Here is a 22,691-nt window from a genome sequence, read left to right on the forward strand (position 1 = left end):
AGAGCTGGGCAGAAGTAGACTCAAATGCCCACCTCAACCTGCTATTGTTATAGGATAAACCTGTGAGCTCCCATGGATGGAGACAAAGAATAGAGACAAAGCTTTGAAGTTGCAGCCTCACCATTAGGTTTACACTAAGTGGATGAAATAGGTGAATGGTTATTCAGATTCTAGGCCTCTCACTAGCTTCACACAAAACATTTGTGTCAAGAACAAATAGAGGCACTGACTCCTAGTATTATGCTGTTTTTACACATACACTGACAGATCAATGGGCCAGGCAGTAAAGTGTTCTAGTACCTCTGCCTATCAGGAATCACAAACTGAGTTCTCTGCTCTGGCCATGTTGCTGTATTAACCAGGTGCTCTTTGTGGGAGGCCCACAAATTGTCCCAATAGTTGATCTCATATAGCTCTGGGGAGTAATCCAGATCAGCCGTCACAGCGTGTTCCAGCTTACTAGTGTTTGCTCTCAACTCACTTTTCATTTAAAGTGTTTGATGTAGAGCGATTGAGTACTTTTAACAAGTGGAATAATGCAAAATTCACAGTGGTCCTCGCGGTTATCATAAATGTCACCTGCTGGGCAGATTCTTGGCTCCTATCTTTATTCATTGCAATAGCATATATGGTTATTATACACTTGAATGAGCCTCTGTCCTTGTCAATTCTTTATTATCTGTGACATGCTTTTCTCCAGGTATACAGTTGTGCATCTAATGATAATTTTAGCAGCATAATAGCCCATAGTTTAGATCTACCACACTTTCCTTACTCATCTTATATTTTATGGACATTCAGTCTCATAGTTTTATGCCAATCAGAAAGTGATGCAGTATTCATTTTTATTGTTAAAAGCTGCTGACACATTGGGTCAAGTGAGATGGTGTGTCTTTGGTAATATTGTTCTTGGATTGTTCTTCTGTTAAGTTGTAACAATTTTTTTCTTCCCCTCCAACTATCCCACTCTTTGCATGGCCCATTAAGCATGGATAAAAACCAAGGTTTTCTCATTTTAAAAATCGTTATTAATTCTTTGAGAATTTCATATAATAGATTTTGATCATATTCACCCTATCTCCTCTCAGATTCATCCTCATCTACCTCCTTATCCCCCAAGTTTGTATCCTCTTGTTTTAAAATTTAATAACCCACCAACTTCAATTTGTGCTGTTCATAATACTTCTGGACATGTCCATATACTTCTGGTCCATATCCACTGGAGTGTAGTTGAACTTCCAGGAGTCAGACTGTTAAAGAAAAACTGATTCTCCTTCCCCAGTAGCAATAGCTTATCAAAAACCTCTTGGGGTTCATGAATCTCTTCCCATGCAATAATAGAATGTTGACTGGCTTGATCCTGTGTAGATAATCATATAGCTGTCCTGTCATGTCCAGAAGTCAGTTTTGTTCCAGTCCTCTTCTATAGTCTTCTACAATGGTTCTGGGCCTTGGGGAGGGTATGGTTTCTCATTTTTCACTTTCACTGACTGCTTTCTGGCTTGTTTGGGATTCTTCCTGCAGAATTGCTTGTTCATATTATTTGCTTGACATTTAAAAGGAGTTTTTAATTCATTAGAGATAATAATCTTGTGTTACATAAAGCATAAATATCCTTTTTAGTCTATGGTTGGCCTTTTAATACTATGTTGTTTAATCATAGAGACTGTCTTGTTTTTTTTTACAGTGATGCTTCTTTTACTTTATGAAATGAGTTTCCCAATCCAGTTCAGCAGTGTTTTACATTTATTTCCAATATAAACATACAAATGTGGGCATACATCTGTACCTGTGTATAAATTTTAACACAGTTAGCATTTATGCATAATGCAAGGGATGCTTAGTGGTCATAAAACAGAAATTCAAGACATACTATATGTAGTCTTACTTTTAAAAAATCTGAAATACACCACACAACTACAAAAATTTTAAAGAAAACATAAAATCCTCTAGGACGTTAGGTTTGAAAGTGAATTGAGATACACCACCAAAAATCTGAAATCATAATCATAATTAGAAACAAATGAATTATTGTTGTAACAAGTGCATTTTGCCAAGCAGTAAAAGAGGCAGGGAGTAACAGGCTTCATTAATGTTAAAATCCATTGCTTTGTGAAGATAATGAGACCACTCACAGATTTGCTACATATCACTTACTGAATCAAGGACTTGTACCCAGAACATTAGAAAGAAGAATGCTCATAATGTACAATGAAGAAGCAAACAACCTATCTTTTAAAAAGTGGATTACAGGAACTGGAGAGATGGTTTAGTGAAGAGCACTGACTGCTTTTCCTGAGGACTCAGTTTAATTCCCAGTTCACACATGTCTGTAACTCCAAGATCTGATCCCCCCTCACAGACATACATGTAGGCAAAACACCAATGCCCACAACATAAAAGTAAATAAATTATTTTAAGAACGTGGATTATAAATAACCATGTGAAATTGTGCTCAGCCAAAGCCCATTGTCTTTATGGAAATTCCTATTCACATAGGAATTCACCTATTCCATTCCAATTAAAGCCACAATGAGATAATACTGAAAATTATCATGAACATGGAAAAAGCATAAAATCAAAAACATTGTAATAGCAAGCAGTCAAAGGAAGCAAAATGACTACAACCCTCATGTACTGCTGGTGGGAATGCAAAGTGGCACAGCTGCTCTGAAGAACAAACTTCATAGTCTCTTATAAACATGTATACAGCTTATGGCTGAAGTATATGGGATATTGATGTTCACAAAGATTTGCACATATTTGTGTGTGTGTGTGTGTGTGTGTGTGTGTGTGTGTAGCAATTTCACCTATAATTGCAGAAAACAATTAACAACCAAAGGTGTCTTTTCAACAGCTAAATGGATAAACAAATCATGGTATGTCTGTTCCACCTATGCAATGAGATAATAGTCAGAAGAAAAACAAGAAGGAGTGAGGAGCATAGATGAATCTCAAGTGCATTTTGCTGATCAGTAAAAGAAGCAAGGTGTAACAGGATGTATACTGCATGATTCAGTTTCTAGGACATTCTAGAAAAAGAAAACTACATGGGTTGTGAAACGATTCAGTTTCTATTAGTGTTTTGGGGGAAAGGAGTACTTCAAGAGGCTCCAGTCAGAACATTTTTAGGTGAGGAAACTTCTCTGTATGACACTTAAAGCATTTGTCAAAATCCACAGGACTGTACAACTTCCAAATGAATGTCTCTGTGTACAAATGAGAAAAAATCATCCAGAATATTGGAGGTCCCTGGGACAGAAAATGTACCATGATGAGTAGATTCTGTGTTGCATAGCACTGAAAAGATAAGAGAAAGGAATTGGCCTGTTGTTTTTAAAAAGAATGTTTGCTTGGGCACTGAAAAACTAAAAAAATACTGTCATTAACACAATATTCTTGTAGGTAAGTTTGTTTCATACTGGTGTACACATATCAAGGGTTATACAAACCAGTATCAACATTAGAAAATGGGAGCTGGGGACAAAGTAAGGATGAACTATTCGGTCAGAAAGTATAAACTCAAGGTTAGATGCACATAGATACATACCACAAAACATGGATGTGTATACACTTCAGTTATGGACATATTTCCTGGTTCTACTTGCTGATAGGAAATGTAAATAGTGACACTTTCATGCCAAAGAACACATCTAGTATCCAGATCATATTTTCTAACACTGTTAGTTCTTCAGAAAAAGCAAATATGGCTCTTTAGAAGAATGGGTACTTCTGAGCCTAGCACAGGGAAACTACAAGATGAACCTGAAAGGAAATAAATGGAAAGCATGTCAAAAGGGTTCAGGTACTGGTGGCCAGAGGTAGAAAAAGTTGAGCAACAAAACAATACTTGATTATACCTGAAAAAAATTACCAAGTCCATATTTATAAACAAATATTTGAAAAAGAAATGAAAGGCTTTCTTACAGAACATTCCTATAAGTGTAGAAGGACTGAGTTAACTAGGAGTATACCATAGAAAATGCTTGCTTCACCAGGCAGTGGTGATGCATGCCTTTAATCCCAGCACTTGGGAGGCAGAGACAGACGAATCTCTGTGAGTTCGAGACCAGCCTGGTCTATAAGAGCTAGTTCCAGGACAATCTCCAAAGAAGCCAAACCAAAAGAAAGAAAAAGGAAGAAAGAAAGAAAGAAAGAAGAAAGAAAGAAAGAAAGAAAGAAAGAAAATGCTGGCTTCAAGAAAGATCCATGGATGAATGCTAAAATTAATAGGTGAAATCTTAATTAGAAACTTCAAAGTCTCCTCTCCCCATATTTTTTCCAGTGACATTGATTGAATCCAGGACTTCATGCATGCTAGACAAGCATTCTGCCACTAAGCTATATCCTCAGTTCCAAAAGAAATTTTAATTGCTTTTGTGATTTTAACACATTCACAGATTCTATGATACTCTCCTGAAAGATACAGAGTAAAATTCCACATTCCCTGAATGTTGACTAGACTTGATGACTTTCTCTTAATGACTAGGTATAAGGAAGAAGCAGTAGTCAGTTACAGTGAGCTACTAACCAATGTAGTCAAGGTTAACACTACTAGCAATAGATTATGTTGATGGAAGAAAAACACCTTGCCTTAATGACATCCACCAAACCTGTAAACCTATTCTAATTTGGAGAAAATGTTAGACCCAGAGTAGCAATGATATAGTATGAGTATTCTTCAAGAGCATTAAGGCCAATAAGTTGCAGGTCATAGCCTACTAAGGATCTGATGAATGAATGTAATGGTTACATAGGCTCTTGGAGCATGAAGTAGTTAAACTGGTAAAATGACTAAATTATAGCTCAATAGTGTTAATTTTTTTTTTAGTTTTCATCAATATAAAATGGTTATTATGAGATACTGTAGTGAAAGGTACATGGTAAAACTATTTTGTTTTTCTTCTGCAAGTATATGCACTATATATGCAAATAAAACATACACAAATTAAAAGTGAAAAGAAGCAGAATGGCAGAAAAGATTCTTAAGCATGTAAAGACAGATTAAAAACTCTGGAGAAGCCGGGCGGTGGTGGCTCTTGCCTTTAATCCCAGCACTCGGGAGGCAAAGGCAGGTGGATCTCTGTGAGTTCGAGGCTGGGCTGGTCCAACAGCCTCAAACAATACAGAGAAACCCTGTCTCGTAAAACAAAACAAAACTATGGAGAAACCTTAAACAGAGACACTGACAAAGACAAACAGAAAACTGCCTTCATTCCATTGACAAATATACTCAATCCTGAAAAAAATTCTTCTGAAATCTTAATGAAAACTAAGGTTTGTGTGTGAACACCTTGATTAATTGCTTCTAAAATTTATTTGGAAGTGTAAAAGACCAGGAAAAAGTAATAGTCTTTAAGAACAGAGTGGCTAAGTTGCTTACCAAATACAAGTACTTCTAAACAGTGGTTATTAATACAGTTTGGTTCAAGGGCAGTAGGCTAGTAGGACAGAGCTAGATGTCAGAAAATGCTTGCACTGTATTAAAGGTGACCTATATATCTTGAGATGCTCTTTTCAAAAGAAAAAAATTCAAGGGCAATTGGAAATACACACAGGGAAAACACTAAATTGGATCTGTAATTTTTTTCACCATACATCAAAAATTCATTCTTGGCATTCCAGGGGATTATGACAAGCAAAGCTGAATATAGACTGAATATAGAAGAATATCTTCATGGCCTTAGGACAAGGATAATTAAGAAGCAACAATCAAAAAGGAACATACAAATTTTGTTACAGATTCAAAACCTAATTTTCTAAATACATTTTAAATAGTAAAAAGAATCAAAATAGTAAAACAAAATCTTGAGCAAATCAATGAGAAAAATAGTCAGGCCTGGGTCTGCAGGTCTGTAATCCCAGCTACTTGGGAAGCTGAGGCAGCAGGACTGTTAAGACCCAGTCTGTGCAACAATGAGTCAGGACAACTGTCAAAGAGCAGGGCCCTATCTCAAAGAATAAAAAGTGAGCTAAAGAGAGCTCAGTAGTAGAGTTCTTTCCTACTGTGCATAATACCTAAGGTTTAAATCCCTAGCAGTGAATAACAACAACAAAAAAATCTAACCCCCAAAATAAGCATGACACCTCCCCCCAGGGGGAAAAAAAAGCCATGAGAGAAGAATCCAAAAGCCTGATGAGCTTATGGAAAGGTGTTGTGCCTGACTAGCAATCAGGGAAATGTAAATAAACTCAGGAGCTCATGGCCCATGGGGGCCAGCGGCAGACTTCCAGCAGGAAACTACACAGACATTACTTAGTCATAGCTGGGAGAAGGGCTCAAGTGAAGGGCTCTGTGCCCGTGACATCCTCAGACCAGGGAAAGACCGGTAAACCTTGAGGAATGTGTGCACATGGAGAGGTCCACAGGTCTGGGACTTGGTGGGAGTATGTTACCATTCCCATTTTAGAGACTCAGGGCTGAGATTCAAGTGCACTGGGTTATATTATACACTTGTCAAGTCACAGCTAAAACTTCATCCAGGATTCAAATGTTCTTTTGGAAAAAAGGAAAGAAAAAGAACACAAATACATATTTTAATGCTAGCATCACTTGTATTCAGAAGAAAGGAGCAGCAAAGTGGTGGCTGGAACAGGGGGCTGTGTTCTACATACCTAGAATGACAAGTACCATCTCCAAGTCTTAGGACCCAGGGTGAGCCCCTCAACTCTTAAGAAAGGCTCAGTCCTTGTATTAGGAAGTGAAAATGTACACATCAGGTGGCTATCCAAAGCGGGTGGGGCCTGCACCTGCCAGAGAGGAATGCGGACTCTTTGGTTTAATCCTGGGAAGGGTTCATGGGGCTCATGCAGTGAGGGTCAGAGAAGAGCTCAGCACAGTTGTTTTTCCAAGTCAAAAGGAAAGACTGTTGCCTGCTAGGCATGTTCCAGAGACTATGGGGGTGCCTCCCCTTTCATGAGGAGACAGTAATCAAAACTGCTACCCCTTCCCCATTGGATGAGTACTCAGAGCTAGATAAGACATTTTAAAGATTCTGGAAGGAAGTTGGTAGGGCAGGGATTCAAATTACAATGGTGCTGCTCCTCTTAGGCAAGAGCTTGGGGGAAATATTGTGTTCTAAGAAGCCCCATTGGTCACCCCCGTCTCTGAAGAGCCCAGAGTTTGTCTTTCATAAAGATGTGAAAAGAAAGCCCTACTGTACTACAGAACAAACTATGAGACCACAGTGAATGTGACAAGGGTAGTTCAGCTAGACATTTAGATCCTGCCTAAAGGACACTGGAACAATGTCAGGTGTTCTCTATTGAACCAACCACAGCCAGAGTACCTGGCCCTGGAGGAAAAGTACTGTTTCCTAGTGACAATGAAGTCACATTTTCCTAAAATGGTCCCAGTTTTTGATGCTTTCATTCCTTGGCTGCTTCTGTCTTGTCAGAGCCAGAATCTGGACCTAAGTGTGCAGGGCAGAACAAAACAATTTTGTTTTCTAGGAAAATGGGAGGTCTGGAATGGTGAATGTAGCCTCAGGCGTGGCAACTGCCCCAGCTGGGGCTACCCACTGCCAAGTTTCACCCTCTCTCAAGAGAACCAAAACCAGACTCTACGCAGCATCTTCCTTCTCAGCCAAAGGGCCTACTCATTAGGATGATTTGCATTTTACTTAAGCATAGAAAAAAAAAAGACTGGAAGGAAATAGATCAAAATGTGATGAGCTTACCTGTGGGTTAAAGGACTTAAAATGATTTTCATTTCCTTCCTTATAGTATATATATTTTCTGTTTTGAATGTATGATAAATTTAAAAATCATAAAAACATTAACGACTTTATTTACCTTGTACTCATCATCTTGGAGTTAACACAATGTATACAGTATCCTTCCTCACCCACCTTTCCCCATCCATCCTTAAGATGCCCAAGAGACCCAATGACACAGAGCTCTTTTTTCCCCAAGTTCTCCAAAGCCTTTCATTTCTTAGATTAATTTTCCCTGCATTGAGCTCCCAATCTTACTCTCTGCTCACCAGGTCAGCATTTGAATATTCCAAGTCCAACTCTCTTTGAGGCCCCAGGCCACCCTGCTGCCCACTGCCCTCTGATGAGACTTGTTGGTGTCAGTAACTTCTCCCAGCTGCTCTCCCCTACCCTCTTCCTTCTAATTGATTATAATCCTGCCTAGTCTTCCAGATGTAACCCAAACTGCCTTCTTCTACAAGCTTCCCAAGGTTCTGGAGAGGACCCGCCTCAGTTGCTGTGGGGCTTATGTGTGCCTGGCCCTCAGCACATGAACCTTACTTTCTTCCTTCCCCATATTACCTCCGGTGCCTGGCACAAGCAAGTCCCCTGAGCCAGCTCACTCCAATGGAATAAACAAGCTGCCTATGTCCTCCCCTAGAAGAGGCCCCTTCTCTATTCCCCTCAATCAATTTCCCCGTCTTGGTGGATTTGCCAAAGCCCTGTGGATCCTGCACCATGAAGGAAAAAGCCCTCTCTAGGGCATCTGGACAGCTGCAGTCAGGCCCTGCGTGACATTGCTGAGCTGCAGCTCCACAGCCTGTGCCAGCTGCCCATGTCCTGCTCACAGACCCTGAGCCAGACCAGCCCCACCACCACCTGTGTCTCCACTCAGAGGCGAGAAGTAAGAGACAAGAACAGAACGTGTAAAAGCCATTCCCACAACAGCTGCCAGGAACAAGATGAGAAGTGCAGTGTAAATGTATATTCACAGCTGGTACCCAGTTCCGCTTAGGAAAATACCTTGCTTGAATGGACACCTGTTGTTTTTGCATACCCTGCAATGAGGCCTGGCTTCTGGAAATATCTTGCGGAATCCTCCTTAGAGGGGTTCTCATTTACAACTCCCCAGTGTGTAAGAGTCAGAAATCCATTTGCTATTTCCAGAGGGGCTTTGTGACTGTACCATGAACTCAGAGACAGAGTTGTATGTATGAGGATGTCTTGTACTTTGATTGGGAGCAACAAGAGCCTATCCCCAGAATTGTGTCAGAAATTACTGGGAAAGTCTGTGGCTTCTTCCTACTAGTAGATATAAGCTGGTGACTGTCTTATACTCATTGGAAAATGACTTGCATATCTTTACATGTATCTAGCTATGTATGTATCTATGGGCAGAGAGTGAGGGAACAAGAACAAAAAGAGATGGGAAGAAGGAGAAAAAGAGAAAGATCATCACTGGACTAGGTCCAACTGTTTATGGAACATCTGGGTTCAGATTCATGAGTCAGAAAAGTGTCCCATTTGTTGTTATCTAGATTGAGTTGTATTTCTGTCATTGGTTTTCAAGATCCTTCAGGAGCACATGAAGTTAGGGACAGGATATGAGCCTGAGGAGATATATCTGGGGGTATTTCTATGTTACAAAAAAACTAGTAAACCTCCCCTGAGACAGCCTTGTTAGGCTTTGCAGGATAGAGGACAGGGAGGAAGAAGGTTAACTAGGAAAATCTGGCCTGAAGCCCTGACTTCAGCTCTGTACTGGCCAGGAATCTCTGGGAAAGGGACTTCTTACAGCTGCTCACTGACTTCCTACTGTTATAATGCAAAGTCACCTTCAGAGAGGATCTCTCTATACCCTGTGCAAGTGAGTGTTTTCAGCACATTATGGAACATGTTTTACTTTGCATTCAAGTAAAGATTGCAGGATACATTGGACTTGAGATGGACAGTGACATTACAGTTGAAGATGACCTGTGGAATCCCAAGAAATCTTAGCAACAGTGCTTGACTTTGTATAACTTCAGAGTTCATAGTACTGGAGACTTTGCCCTGAATGTCTTTTCTCACAATGGAGATAACAGGCTTAACACATAAGTCTCAGAGTAAATGGAAATTGTTCTATGGGCCCATGGGTGGAGTCTCAATAGTTAAGGTGCTAAAGAAGACAGGCAGTGACAGAGCCATCTCTAAGTGAGCCCAGGAAGCAGAAAGTGAGCAGCACAGCTGCCTACAAAACTAAATCAGTCCATCCAGTTTTCCATGCTGTAAGTAGTCACTGTCCAGGTCTCCCAAGACACATTTGCAAGGGAAGGTTCCAGGCAGCAAGAACAGGCCCAGGAAACTTTAATATACAATGGAATCTGGGTTAAGCACTATCTTCTCCAAAAGTTGAGCTCACAGGACATTCCCCAGAAACCTCTGGAGAGGTGGGGAGGAAATTTTCTGGAGGTCTTTGGATGAAGAAAACAAAAAAGTGGCCTTGATTTTCAAGGAGAAATTACACAGGAAGAAAAAAATGTTTTTAATCTAATTAAGAGCGATCTTTTCACCTTCATCACAGCATCACGGAAATGTGCCAGTTCTTAACTTCACACAATAATCAAAGCAATTAAGGAGAAGCCTTGGAAACTGGTGCAGTTGTTCTCAGAATGTTTAATAGGGAAATGAGTTGCAGGCCTCATTCTCAGCATCCGGCTCCAGGCCCTGGCTACCAAATCCAGACATCTGCTGGGGCCCCACCCCCAGGCCTGGAGGGTGTGTGCTTGAGAAACACAGGTTCTTTCCCAGGCTGCCTCCAGTGAGGCCAGATCTGGGGCCCCAGAGGCTCCCCATGGTTCCTCAAGCCAGAGCCTGGACATAGTCAGAATATAGTCAGAATCATCCCAGAGCTCGGGGAAAGCTTAATGTCAAAATTATGTTAACAACTGATGTCAAAAGTAATCAACTCAAACTGGCTCCCCCACCCCTGCTGGCTGTAGGAGGACTATGAGCAGAAAAGGAAGGGCAAAGAGTCCCTGACAGAGGCCAGGGGAGACTCCCTTCTTTGACCTCCTTAGCATGAACACAATGAAAAGGTATGGCAGCATCCATGGAGTGTGACTCTATGGCTCTCAGCTCACCATTGCCGAACTAGTCCATCTCTGAGGAATTTCCAAGAATAATCAGAAGACATGTAGAAATGAGGATGCTGTTTACTTAGGAAATAGCCTGTTCTAAAAAGCAGAAGAGCATATGACTAATGGTAACTGGCTTAAGACTGAAGACTTTGATATGCAGGCATAGCTCATTAAATGACCTTGGAAGCCCTGGTATGTGGCACACATAATGAACACGGAGGTAAAGAAAACATCCTTGGTTTTGAGGACACATAGGCAGTATGGGTCCTCACACATTTACTACTTTTAGCATTCATGTTGTCTTCATTCCAAAGGCTCCTTAATACAAGAAATACTGTGTATGGCTCTAGGGGTCTTTTAACTGCATGTATGGTAGGCCAAAGGGGATGGAAAGAAACCTCTCAAAGTATGCCTTCAGTGGTGATCAATACTCCAGCTCAGTTTCCCTAGGAGAACTTTAATGAGTGTTGTAAACTGATTTCCAGCTACTCTACCTGAATGCTTTCTTAGGAAGTGGCTGGCATGAATTTCTTGAATTATTTTGTTCATGAAACTAGCCCATGAAAGCATGATAGGAAGGGGATAAAGCATTTAAGAATGAAAATAGCATGATGGAATTTTTAATCAAAAGGATTCCTGGGACTGCTATGTAGATTGCATAGAAAAGGAAAAGCCAGGAGAATTAGGAGTCCAGTGAAAATTGAAAGGGAACCACCAAATACAAAACAAACACGATGGCGTTGACATGCAAGTAGCTATAGAGACCAGTAATGGGAAAATCCATATGTGAAAAAGCATAATTTTAAAGATTCCAGGAATATTTGAAGAATAACAGCACACTACTTTTTCTCCCTTGAACTTCAAATCTCCTCACTTATTATAAAAATCATAAACAAACAACCCCAACAACAGAACAACAAAATAAAACAATATGCGATCCATACCTTCAACAGTAGGCAGACTACTATAACCTAGAAATTACCCATAAGAAGATAATCTGCCCAGCATTATGCCAGTGGAAGCAAAAGTCTAAAACGGTCTTAAGGCACTCTGTCAAAAGAATTAGAATGCTAAGTGGTGCCAACAAAAATAAGTTGCCCCTCTCCACAGAAATTGCTTAAATAGAAACAGAATTAATGTCAATGATTACATCTGGGATGCAGTCAGTGATTTACAGCAACCAAGTGAACATGACACACAAAAAGAAACAGCCAACTAAAAAGTGGTAGTGGCAAACAAGATGGCTCAGTGGATAAAGGTGTTTGTCACCAAGACTGACAACTGTAGTGCAACTCCTGGAACTCACATGGTGGAAGAAAATCACACACCTCTGCAAAATGATAGGAACTTGTAACATTTTAACTTGTCCTTGCATACTCACCTTCCCTCTCCCTACCCTGGTTTGGTGGCAGTGTTGAAGATGGCAGTCTATATTCCAAGCATGAACCTTGGTTCTTGTTTCTGGAGGGAGCAGAGCAGTTCTTGTTCTAAAAGAATTATTTTTGTTTCATGTTTGGGAGCATGAAATACTGAGGTAATGTGACTGAATTTTTTTGTAACCTAATTCAGAATTTATTCAATATGAAAAATGATGGACAGTACTTGCATACACTGTAAGACATTCAGACCAGTTATAGTGACTTGGGAAAAGTTCAGTGGTTGAAACATACAATAGACCACTGAAAAGCCTCAGAAGACAACCTACAGAGTTTCTTATTTAAGAGCATTTGAAGTAAAAGTGTGTGTTAAAGAACTTATAAGACATGCACAGAGGTAGATGCTAAGAAAAGCCCTGGCACAATATTACCTATGGAAGATTTCTATGCTCACTTCAACCTACAAGTGAAAGCAAAGACAGGACTGTAAATAGTCTTAAGTATTGAAGGGATATTCCAGTCCAGTTAATTTGTAAAAGCTGGATGAATCCTGCCCCCCTTTCTATCTCTCTGATTTCTCCAAGGCAGTCTGTTGTAATGAATTGAACATAAATTAAGACCACACATAACTTCATAAAAAAGTTTAGAAGTCACTAAAAAACAGTTATAGTTTGTAGTATTAAAAAACTGGAGGCAGGAAAGAATCCAATATCCACATTTATCACATAACATATTGAAAATATACAGCTTTAAACAAAGAGATATGGAGTATACAGTGAGGCAATAACATAAAGTAGCCTTCTCACAGAATGCTGGAAGAAGTACAGACACTGACTTTAACCAAGAAAATTTCTTTAATAGGGCTAGGAAATGGTTCAGCTGTTAAAGTGATTTGTTGTCTAAGGTTGAAATCTGAATTTAAGATCCAGAACCCATGTAAAGATGCAAGGAGAGAACTACACAAAATTATCTCCTAACTTACAAATGGGCACACAACCTCCTCAGTAATAAAATAAAAAGAAATTATCTAAAGTATGCTGAAAAACCAAAAGATTGGTGAACAAGGAATATGACAAATGAGATATAACTTGGAAAATGGAATTAAATAAATTCTGGAACTGAAAAGTATTAACAGAGAACACCAAACAGCATAAATGTCAAAAAAAAAAAACCAGACTGCACTTAAGAATCCCATTTTATCTATAGGAAATCAAACCTAGAACATCCTACCATAAAGTAGCAATGATATAAACTACATCCAACCTTTCCTCTGAAACCATGTAAGCAACAAAAGTGGAGTAAAAAACAAAGTGCTTATCTGTAATTCTGTGCTCTGGAATTGTCTTTCAAAAGTGAAGAACGTGTGACAGTCTTTGTAAGGAATGTTGAAGTCTTAGAAGGAATATAGGTAAGAAACTCAGATATACATAAAGAAAGGACAAACATCAGAGGTAAGTGAATGTAATATATTACTTTTTATTTTAAAAGTTGGCCTATAGGTTAGCCTTTGTTAAAAAAACAACAACAATGTATTTAAATATAATGATTATGTATACTTAAATAAGTAAAGTGAATGGCAGCAATGATTTTCAAAAGGACAAGATGGAGAGGTTATGGTCATTTCAGGTCATACCATGTGTTCATCAGTACAGTATTTGGAAGTGGGCTTACATTAGTTAAAAATAGATACAAGATCCAGGCAAATCACCCAAAAGAGGAAAAAATGTATAAGCAGTACTGAGGGTAGGGCAGGGAAGGGGAGAGGGTGGAGGAGGGGCAGAGGGAGAGGGAAAGAGAGAGAGGAAGAAGAAGAAGAAGAAGAAGAAGAAGAAGAAGAAGAAGAAGAAGAAGAAGAAGAAGAAGAAGAAGAGAAATATAAAATGTTTAAAATCCCAAAGAACCATAGGTATTCCAAGTCTCAATAGTTTTGTAGATAATATTCCTAGTAAACAAACTTTTCACAAAACATGTATAGCAAGACCAGTTGGTAATCACAGGTTGTATCCCAGAAGTTTCCTGGATTCATGGTACCAGAATCCCACATATAATCTTATGTTTACAGTTTATTTCAGATAGGGAAATCTGTTTTGCATAGTCATTGGTATTTAATAAGTATCTCTGTCCCCTGCCTCTCATTTGGTGTTAGTGCTAATAGAGGAAAGTGCTATGTAATTGAGCTATATCTAAGACTGATATCTTGCTTTTCTAACTGCACAAATTCTGATGCTGTCACACTTAAAAATGTCTATTAAATTCTTTACTCTTAGGTATTACCTAAGAGACTCAAAATGGTTTTTGAGCAGGCTCAAATCAATCAACCAACAACAGCAACAAAGACACCTGTTAACAAGCCATTAGATACGATGTACCTAGTAGTCCTACAAAGACACCTGCTAACAAGCCATTAGATATGATGTACCTAGTATTCTTACTGTTCATAGAGAAATAAAAATATCCCAGAAAATGGGGAAAGAAGAAGTATAGAACAAGGAGGGTAAAGGTACTACATCTTCAGAGAAATTTTTGCCAAGAACCCATCATAACACTAGATAGAAACGTACTTTTCAGGAAATATAGCCTTGGTAAGGAGGTCATTGGAATAGAAAGGAATGTTGACTTTCTGTGGGACAAATCTGTTTAGAGAAAATACCTGTTTGTTGTAAAAGTATGGCCGAGACTATGGCCCATCAGAATCTAATTTCAGAGTTCCTATGAAAGTAAGATCTGCTCATGCTCTGTAATCCTACTGAGAAAAAAGCCATTGCTAATAAAGACAAGCAAAGGGTTATACTTTTTCAAGAAAAATTATAGTATTCAAAGAGATCTTGAAGTCCAGGCATTCAACTTACTTCACAAATACTTAAAGCAGCTATTTCAAAGAGTCAAAGACATTGGTAAACATAATAAAAATATAAGCTATGGGCTAGGACAAAATATTTTCAGAGTATGTAAAGAAATAAAGGGTGGGATGTTATAATAAATCAACGATGTAATGAGTGAAACAGACCAATTCCTTGCAAAATATAATCTTTCAAGTCTCACAAGAAGGTATTAAATCAATAGGTAACATAAGCGGAAAACTCCATGCTCAGATGGGTTTACTGATGAATTCTGACAAATAAAGGAAGAAATTGTACCAAACTTTCTACAGTGTCTTTCAAAAGACAGAAAGAAATCATTGCCTATCTCATTTGTTGAGGCCAACATTGCCATAATTTCCATAGCAGAAAACACATTCCAAACAAGCTAAATATCAGAAACTCACCAAACCAAACGCTTTACATGTGGAGCAATACTCTGTAAAACATTAATATACTAAATGCAAGAATATCACAGTTGTTTAAGGCTGCAGAACACTAAAAACTCAGGTAAGTGATTACAAAAAGCAAAAAGAAAGAAGTTACATAATTATATCACTGGACACAGAAATGTATCTGTCAAAATTATTTAGCAACTCATGATAATAAGAACCCAAACCTCTGGAACATTAAAAATTTGACACAAAAGTGCAACTGACAATATTCTTTACCTACTCATTAAAAAAACTCTGGAACATTAAAAATATATACAAAATGCATATGACAAAAATCTTTACCAACTCATAAAAACATCCTCTGGAACATTAAAAACTCAGGTAAGTATTCACAAGAAGCATTTGAAAAATTACATGTTTATATCACTAGACACAAAAATTCATCTGACAAATTCTTGATCAATTCTTGATTTAGAAAAACCCAACAGTTCTAGAACATTTAAGACTCAGGTAAGTTTTCACAAGAAGCAAAGAAGTTATATGATTTTATCACTAAATACGAATATCTGTCAAAATTTTTTAGCAACTCAAGAAAACCAAACAACCCTCTAGAACATTAAATTTTCAGGTGAGTAATCACAAGAAGCAAATAGCTACATGATTATATATATCACTGAACACAAATGTGCATCTGACAATACCAAACCAATAACTCTGGAACATTAAAAACTCAGGTAAGTGACCACAAAACACAAGAAGCACAAAAGAGATGCTACATGATTATAACACTGGACACAGAAATGGATCTGACAAAATTCCTTACTAATTCATGATCAAAAGCAAACCCAAACAAACTTAGAACATTAAAATCTCAGGTAAGTAATCACAAGAAGCAAAGAGAAGCTACATGATTATATATCACTGGATACAAAACACACCCGACAATTCTCCACCAACTCATGATAAAAAACAAAACCATCAACTCTGGAACATTAAAACTCATGTAAGTGATCAAAAAACACAAGAAGCACAAAAGAGAAGCTACATGATTTTAACACTGTACACAGAAATGCATATGACAATATTCCTTACTAATTCATGATCAAAAGCAAAACCAAACAAACCTGGAACATTAAAATCTCAGGTAAGTAATCACAAGAAGGAAAGAGAAGCTACATGATTATATATCACTCGATACAAAACACAGCCAACAGTTCTCCACCAACTCATGATAAAAAAAAAACATCAACTCTGGAACATTAAAAACTCAGGTAAGTGACCACAAAACACAAGACGCACAAAAGAGAAGCTACATGATTTTAACACTGGACACAGAAATGCATCTGAAAATATTTCTTACCAATTTCTGATCAAAACTAAATGAACCTCTGGAGCATTAAAATTTCAGGTAAGTAATCACAAGAAGAAAAAAGAAGCTACATGTTTATACCACTAGACACAAAAATGCATTTAACATTTCTTTACTAATTCATGATAAGCAAAACCAAACTAATAACTCTGGAACAGTAAAATCTCAGGTAAGTGATCACAAAACACAAAAAGCAAAAAGAAGTTACATGATAATATCACGACACAAATGCATCTTAAAAAATTTCTTACCAATTCATAATAAAAACCAAGATCAAACAAACCTGGAGCATTAAAATCTCAGATAAGTCATCACAAGGAGAAAAAAAGAAGCTACACAATTATATTTCTAGACACAAAGATACATCTGACAATTCTTTATCAACTCATGAACAAAAAAACCTGGAACATTAAAATCCCAGGTAAGTAATCACAAGAAGAAAAACCAAGTAACATAATTATATCACCGGTCATAAAAGTGCATCTGCCACAAAATTCTTTACCAACTCATGATTAAAAATAATTAACACAACAAGGCAACCATTAATTTCATAAATCATATTTACGAAAATGTACGACAGTATAATTGACAGCACAAAAGGCAAGGATAGTCTCCATTCACAGTTATTTCAAAAGGTTATGGAAAATCCTAAATATTAGGTCAAAATAGAAGGAATATATATTTTGTGAAAAGGAAGACACAATTTTGCCTTGGGTGGCATGATTGATGTAGAAAACACGAAAACACGCGCGCACAAATTCCTGTAACTAAGAAGTGACCAGAGCAAGGTTGTAGGATACAAAGTAATATACAAAACTCAATCACTTCCCTATATGCCCATAGTGAGTAGGATTTGGAACAAAGTACATTATTACATTGGTACCATGAAATCAAATTTTTAGATAAAATATGTACAATACATTTCAAACCTGATTAAGTCAAGAAAATTCATCTACACAGATAGGTAGAAAAATTTAATATTGCCAGATGTCCAATAACTCATGCTGATCCCTACATTAAATGCAACCTTAAGCAAAACATGAACATATTTTATCATTGCCAAGTAGACTAATGTTTCTAAGGAGGAAAATACAACCTAATGATAATTTTAAAAGGACCAGCAGTACCCATTTTAATACATTTTTGAGGATCCAGAAAGTGTGTGATTCATAAAAGAATAGATAAGTAAGATGAAAAAAATAGCATGTCAAAAGAGAACTTTCTAAGATCACTCAGCTAGTCTGTAACAAGGGAACAAAAATAAGACTGGATAAAATATAGTCTTATCAATAAATGGTAAAATAATGAATAGCCACCTGTAAAATGTGTGAATCTAGGTACAGACCTTGCACTCAATAAAAATTAAGTGACAATAGATCGTAGACAATGAAGAATACAACATGATAAAACTAGAAGATAATAGAAGGAAACATCCTTAACAATATAGTCCTAAAAAGTTCTTGCAGTAGTGAAGTACTAAAACATTTTCTTTGATATTAGGTACAAAACATGTCAACTTTTGCCACTTCTATTTAACAAAATGCTGAATGGTCTAGCTGGATCAAATTAGACAAATACAACACATGCAAATTGTGAAGGAAGTACTAAACACATCACATCCTTTTTTGTGGTTTGTTATTCTTTGCCTCTCTGGGAACCCGACACCCAGCTTCCAAATAAATACATATGGAGACTTACTACTACTAATAAATGTGCAGCCTTAGCTTGACTTGTTTCTAGCAGACTTTCCTTAAATTATCCCATTTACCTTTTCCCTCTGGAAATTTTCCTTTTCTTCTGTGTATCTTACTTTCACTCTTATTCCATGGCTGTGTAGCTGGGTGGCTGTTACCTAGCATCCACTTCTCCTTGTTCTCTCCTTTATTCATCCTCTCAGATTTCTCTCCCCATTTATTCTCTCTGCCTGTTAGCATTTCCTTTTTCCTGCCTTGCTATTGGCCACTCAGCTCTTCATTAGATAACCAGGTGTTTTAGACAGGCAAAGTAACACAGCTTCACAAAGTTAAACAAATGTAACATAAAAGAACACAACACATCTTTGCATGATGTGTTTTTGCCTCTTTATCTTCGGATACACTGGTCCCCCTCTCTCTCAAAACTGTCACTGAAGAATGATTAGCTAGTCCATGTCAGTAATCGTTCAAGACTTTCAGACTCAGAAACAATAGCATTTATGAAATGTCTATATTCAGGTTCAATAGAACTATGTAGACATTATGATGAAATTTAAAGATTAGAGAATTTTGTGAGCAAGGGGTTCATCACAAATAAAGACTTTATATACCATCAGTATATTTATTGGCAAAAACTATGTAGGTAATGAGAGAACAGATAGTATGAATTGCACTGATTAAGTATAGAGTTAAGACAACAAAACACCAAAAACCAGTCACAAGCCTCATTTTAGTTTTAGATATAAAGACTGCATAAAAGAATATATATGAACAATGTTACATATACATACAAAAAAGTGACAATAATAACAATGAATAGATAATCACTACATTATAATTAAATCCATTAGAGACCTAACATTTTCAAATACATGTCTATCTTATATTTGAGTACCTAAATATATGAGCATATTAAAAATCAGGATAAAAATTAGTATTACGCTTTCAGCAGTGGATAGATCATCTGTACAGGTAATCAATAGAGACTCATTTGGATGTCAACTATGCTTTGAGCCAAATGGGTGAAATATTTATATTTTACTGTATGTGTACAAATAGCTCTCTTGACATTGTGTTTTAGGCACATTGTGTTTTAGTAGACTGAAATTCCACATATCTTTTACAACTGCATTGATATGAAATTAGAAATAAACCATAGGAGGAAAACTAAAAAAGAAAACTACATGCAAATTGAAAAATATTGAGGTCAACAACATAGTTCAGTGATAAAGATATTTGATCTGAGTTTTTGTATTTTTGTTTTTAGTCTCTGGGACCTACAGTAAAAGGAGAAAACCATTTCCTGCAAGGTGTCCTGAGATACTGTGTACATTGTGGCCTGTATTAATGTATAAAAAGAGTAAATAAATGTAAAAATAAATTCAAGGTGCTGTAGAATGATAGGTCAAAAAACTTGAAAGGGAAATTAATATTGCAACATAAAAAGGTGAAACAGTAACCCCAAACTAATAGAATATAACAAAATGAAAGAAAATTAATAGGTAATAGGTAACTACTTACAGAGAAGAGAAAGTTACTTAAACTAATTTTACACTTCATGGAACTAGAAAGAAAAACAGAAGGTATAAATAAAAGACTAGAGATAAATCACATTCAAACTTCTTAATAGTTGAAGATAGTTGTAAACTAATTTTACTTTCAGAAAAGGCCAAACTCATCAATAACAGTTCAGTAAACTGCTCCAATAGCTAATTAAAAAGTTCCCATACTAATGTCACATCAGATTTACTTGTTTTGTACAAGGATATTTTAGCCTGCAGTCAAACAAAATTGTGATTATCTTAATAGATTTAAGAAGTACATTGAGAAATGCAACATGTTTCCATGATAACATTGTAATAAGGTGTAGAAGAAATGGATCTTAATAAGCCCATATTGTGAGAAACTTACAGAAAATAACATGTAAATAATGAGAAAATTATTTTCTCAAACAAAAATAACTAAATGATACCCATGGATCAGGCAAAATGGCTAGTAGTTAAAAGGCACTTGCTGACAAATCTATTACCGAAGTTGTATCCCGGGGACTTATATGGTAGGAGGAGAGAACTGACTTCTTCAATTTTTTACCTATCATATGAGTGTTATGGCATGTGCATATGTAGATGCAGACACATACACACACTCATTCACACAGACATATTAAATGGATAAGCAAAATGTGATTTAAAACTATGAAAAATTAAGTGATGTCTACTATTAATTAAATGGATTCAAGACGATGATGCAAATTCTAGCCAGAGAAATTGGGGAGGGGAAATAAGATACTCAAATCAGAAAGGAAAATGTAAAATGTTTTTTGTAAAGGATTTGATTATATCAAAAATTGTTATTTCTCCGGAAATTATTATGAGTCTGCATATTAAAGTTTAATATACAAAACCACCTGAGAGAGAAAATTCCTCACTTAAAAATATCAATAATATGCACAGGACTTTGAGAAGTGTCCTAACAATAAATGCAAATGGTAAATGTGCACATACAATGAAGTAAGCATCAATCAGGAAGGAAATGCACATCAAAACTCAAAATAACAGTACCACCTCGGTAAATGTGCTTGCTTCCCAGTGATGTTAGTCTGACAATTTCCCCCAAACCATGGAAAAGTAGAAAGAGAACTGACTCCACAATGTGGGCCTCTAACCTACACATACACCACACATACTGTGACCTCCACTGACAGCACATCTACACTAATAACATTATAGAATACCTTACAATTACATACCATTTCTTATGCAAATTACTACATACTTGTATAATTTTAAAAAGCAAATATCAATTGTTGATGAAATTTGGGCAAATCATAATCCTTGTATAATTTCACAGTAATATATTATAACCCCTGTAGAAGCTAGTTCTATGTATCTACAAATTAAAATAGTTTCCATATGATCCACCAATCCCATTTATGAGTATATAACTAGAAGAAACTAATACAGTACCTCAAATATCCATTTGTACATAGATATCCATATTGGTATTAATTGCAGTATCTAAAATATTGAAACATCTTTGAATGTTTAAGAAAAACATGAACATACAAAGTTGAAAATTATTCACTCAAGAAATTCTGGGGGAAATCAAAGGAGGTGGAAAAGAAGTGCTCAGCACTCATCTCCACAATCAATGAAACAAATTTTTTCTTTATAGATCTTGATATAACTGTGGAAAAATATTGACAACCTGCAAGCAAGACTGGAACTAAAGACCTAGGACTACAAACATAAAGAAATAAAATATTCTAACATCTGTCACCCTGGTTCCATAGCTCAGAAAGGGGGTAATTATTTTGTTGGAACAAGTGTAAAAGTCTCAGATATAGCTTGGATGCGCAGTCTCCAGAAAACTTGAAGCGCACTAAGAACATAAAATCTGCACATATTTGCCCTGCTTAGGAAAGAATATCATCTCTGTGATTCATCCTGTGGAATAAGGATACTATCTCAATCTGGGTCATTCTAGGATTCAGAAATTTCACAGTCCTGAAAAAGGAAAAAATAACACATGGAAAATGAAAAAAAATGACCATTCTCAAAAAATTCAAAAGGTATAGAGAAAAAGAAATGACATACAGCAGAAAATTTCCCTAATCTTAGAGAAGATATATACATCCTTATATCACATGACCTGACAAGAGCTTCATCAAGACATATCAGACTAAAAAATCTAAAATCTTCAAGAAAAGTCACATTTAGAGTTTCTTGAAGTACACCAGAAACAAAGCATCTTCCAACCAGTAAGTTCAAGGGTACTCATGAGAAACAGCATCCAAGACAAGTAAACACTGAAATACTCATGAGTACAGGAACAGCAGGCATTACAAAAGATGCTTAGGAGAGTTGTATCCAAGACAGACAACTACTACAATAAAAGCATAAAATTCTCAATCTCACTAGAAGAGTAGATACACAAGAAATAAATAGGAAAGAAAGCACTACCACTGTCTTAAATATTTAAACCACAAATCAATGAGAAGAAAAATACATAATTAAAGACAACAAAATAACCTTGAATGTACAGCATTAAAAATTCTCTATTCAAAAAGCCAGTTAGACATATTTTAAAAAAATTCAACAACAAACTGGAGATGATGGCACACACCTTTAACCCTAGCACTCAAGAGGTAGAAACAAGAGGATTTCTGTGATTCTGAGGCCAGTCT

At 36.8% G+C, this 22,691-nt stretch overlaps 1 protein-coding gene across 8 annotated transcripts in view; it reads right to left on the bottom strand.

Moving 5' to 3' along the window:
- The window catches only part of Kcnq1 (potassium voltage-gated channel subfamily Q member 1), a 318,938-nt gene that overhangs the window by 168,166 nt on the left and 128,081 nt on the right, over nucleotides 1–22,691 (bottom strand). The window lies entirely within an intron of this gene.

The sequence above is a fragment of the Mesocricetus auratus genome, unplaced genomic scaffold (genome assembly GCF_017639785.1).
Source record: "Mesocricetus auratus isolate SY011 unplaced genomic scaffold, BCM_Maur_2.0 Super-Scaffold_4256, whole genome shotgun sequence".
Lineage (NCBI taxonomy): Eukaryota > Metazoa > Chordata > Mammalia > Rodentia > Cricetidae > Mesocricetus > Mesocricetus auratus.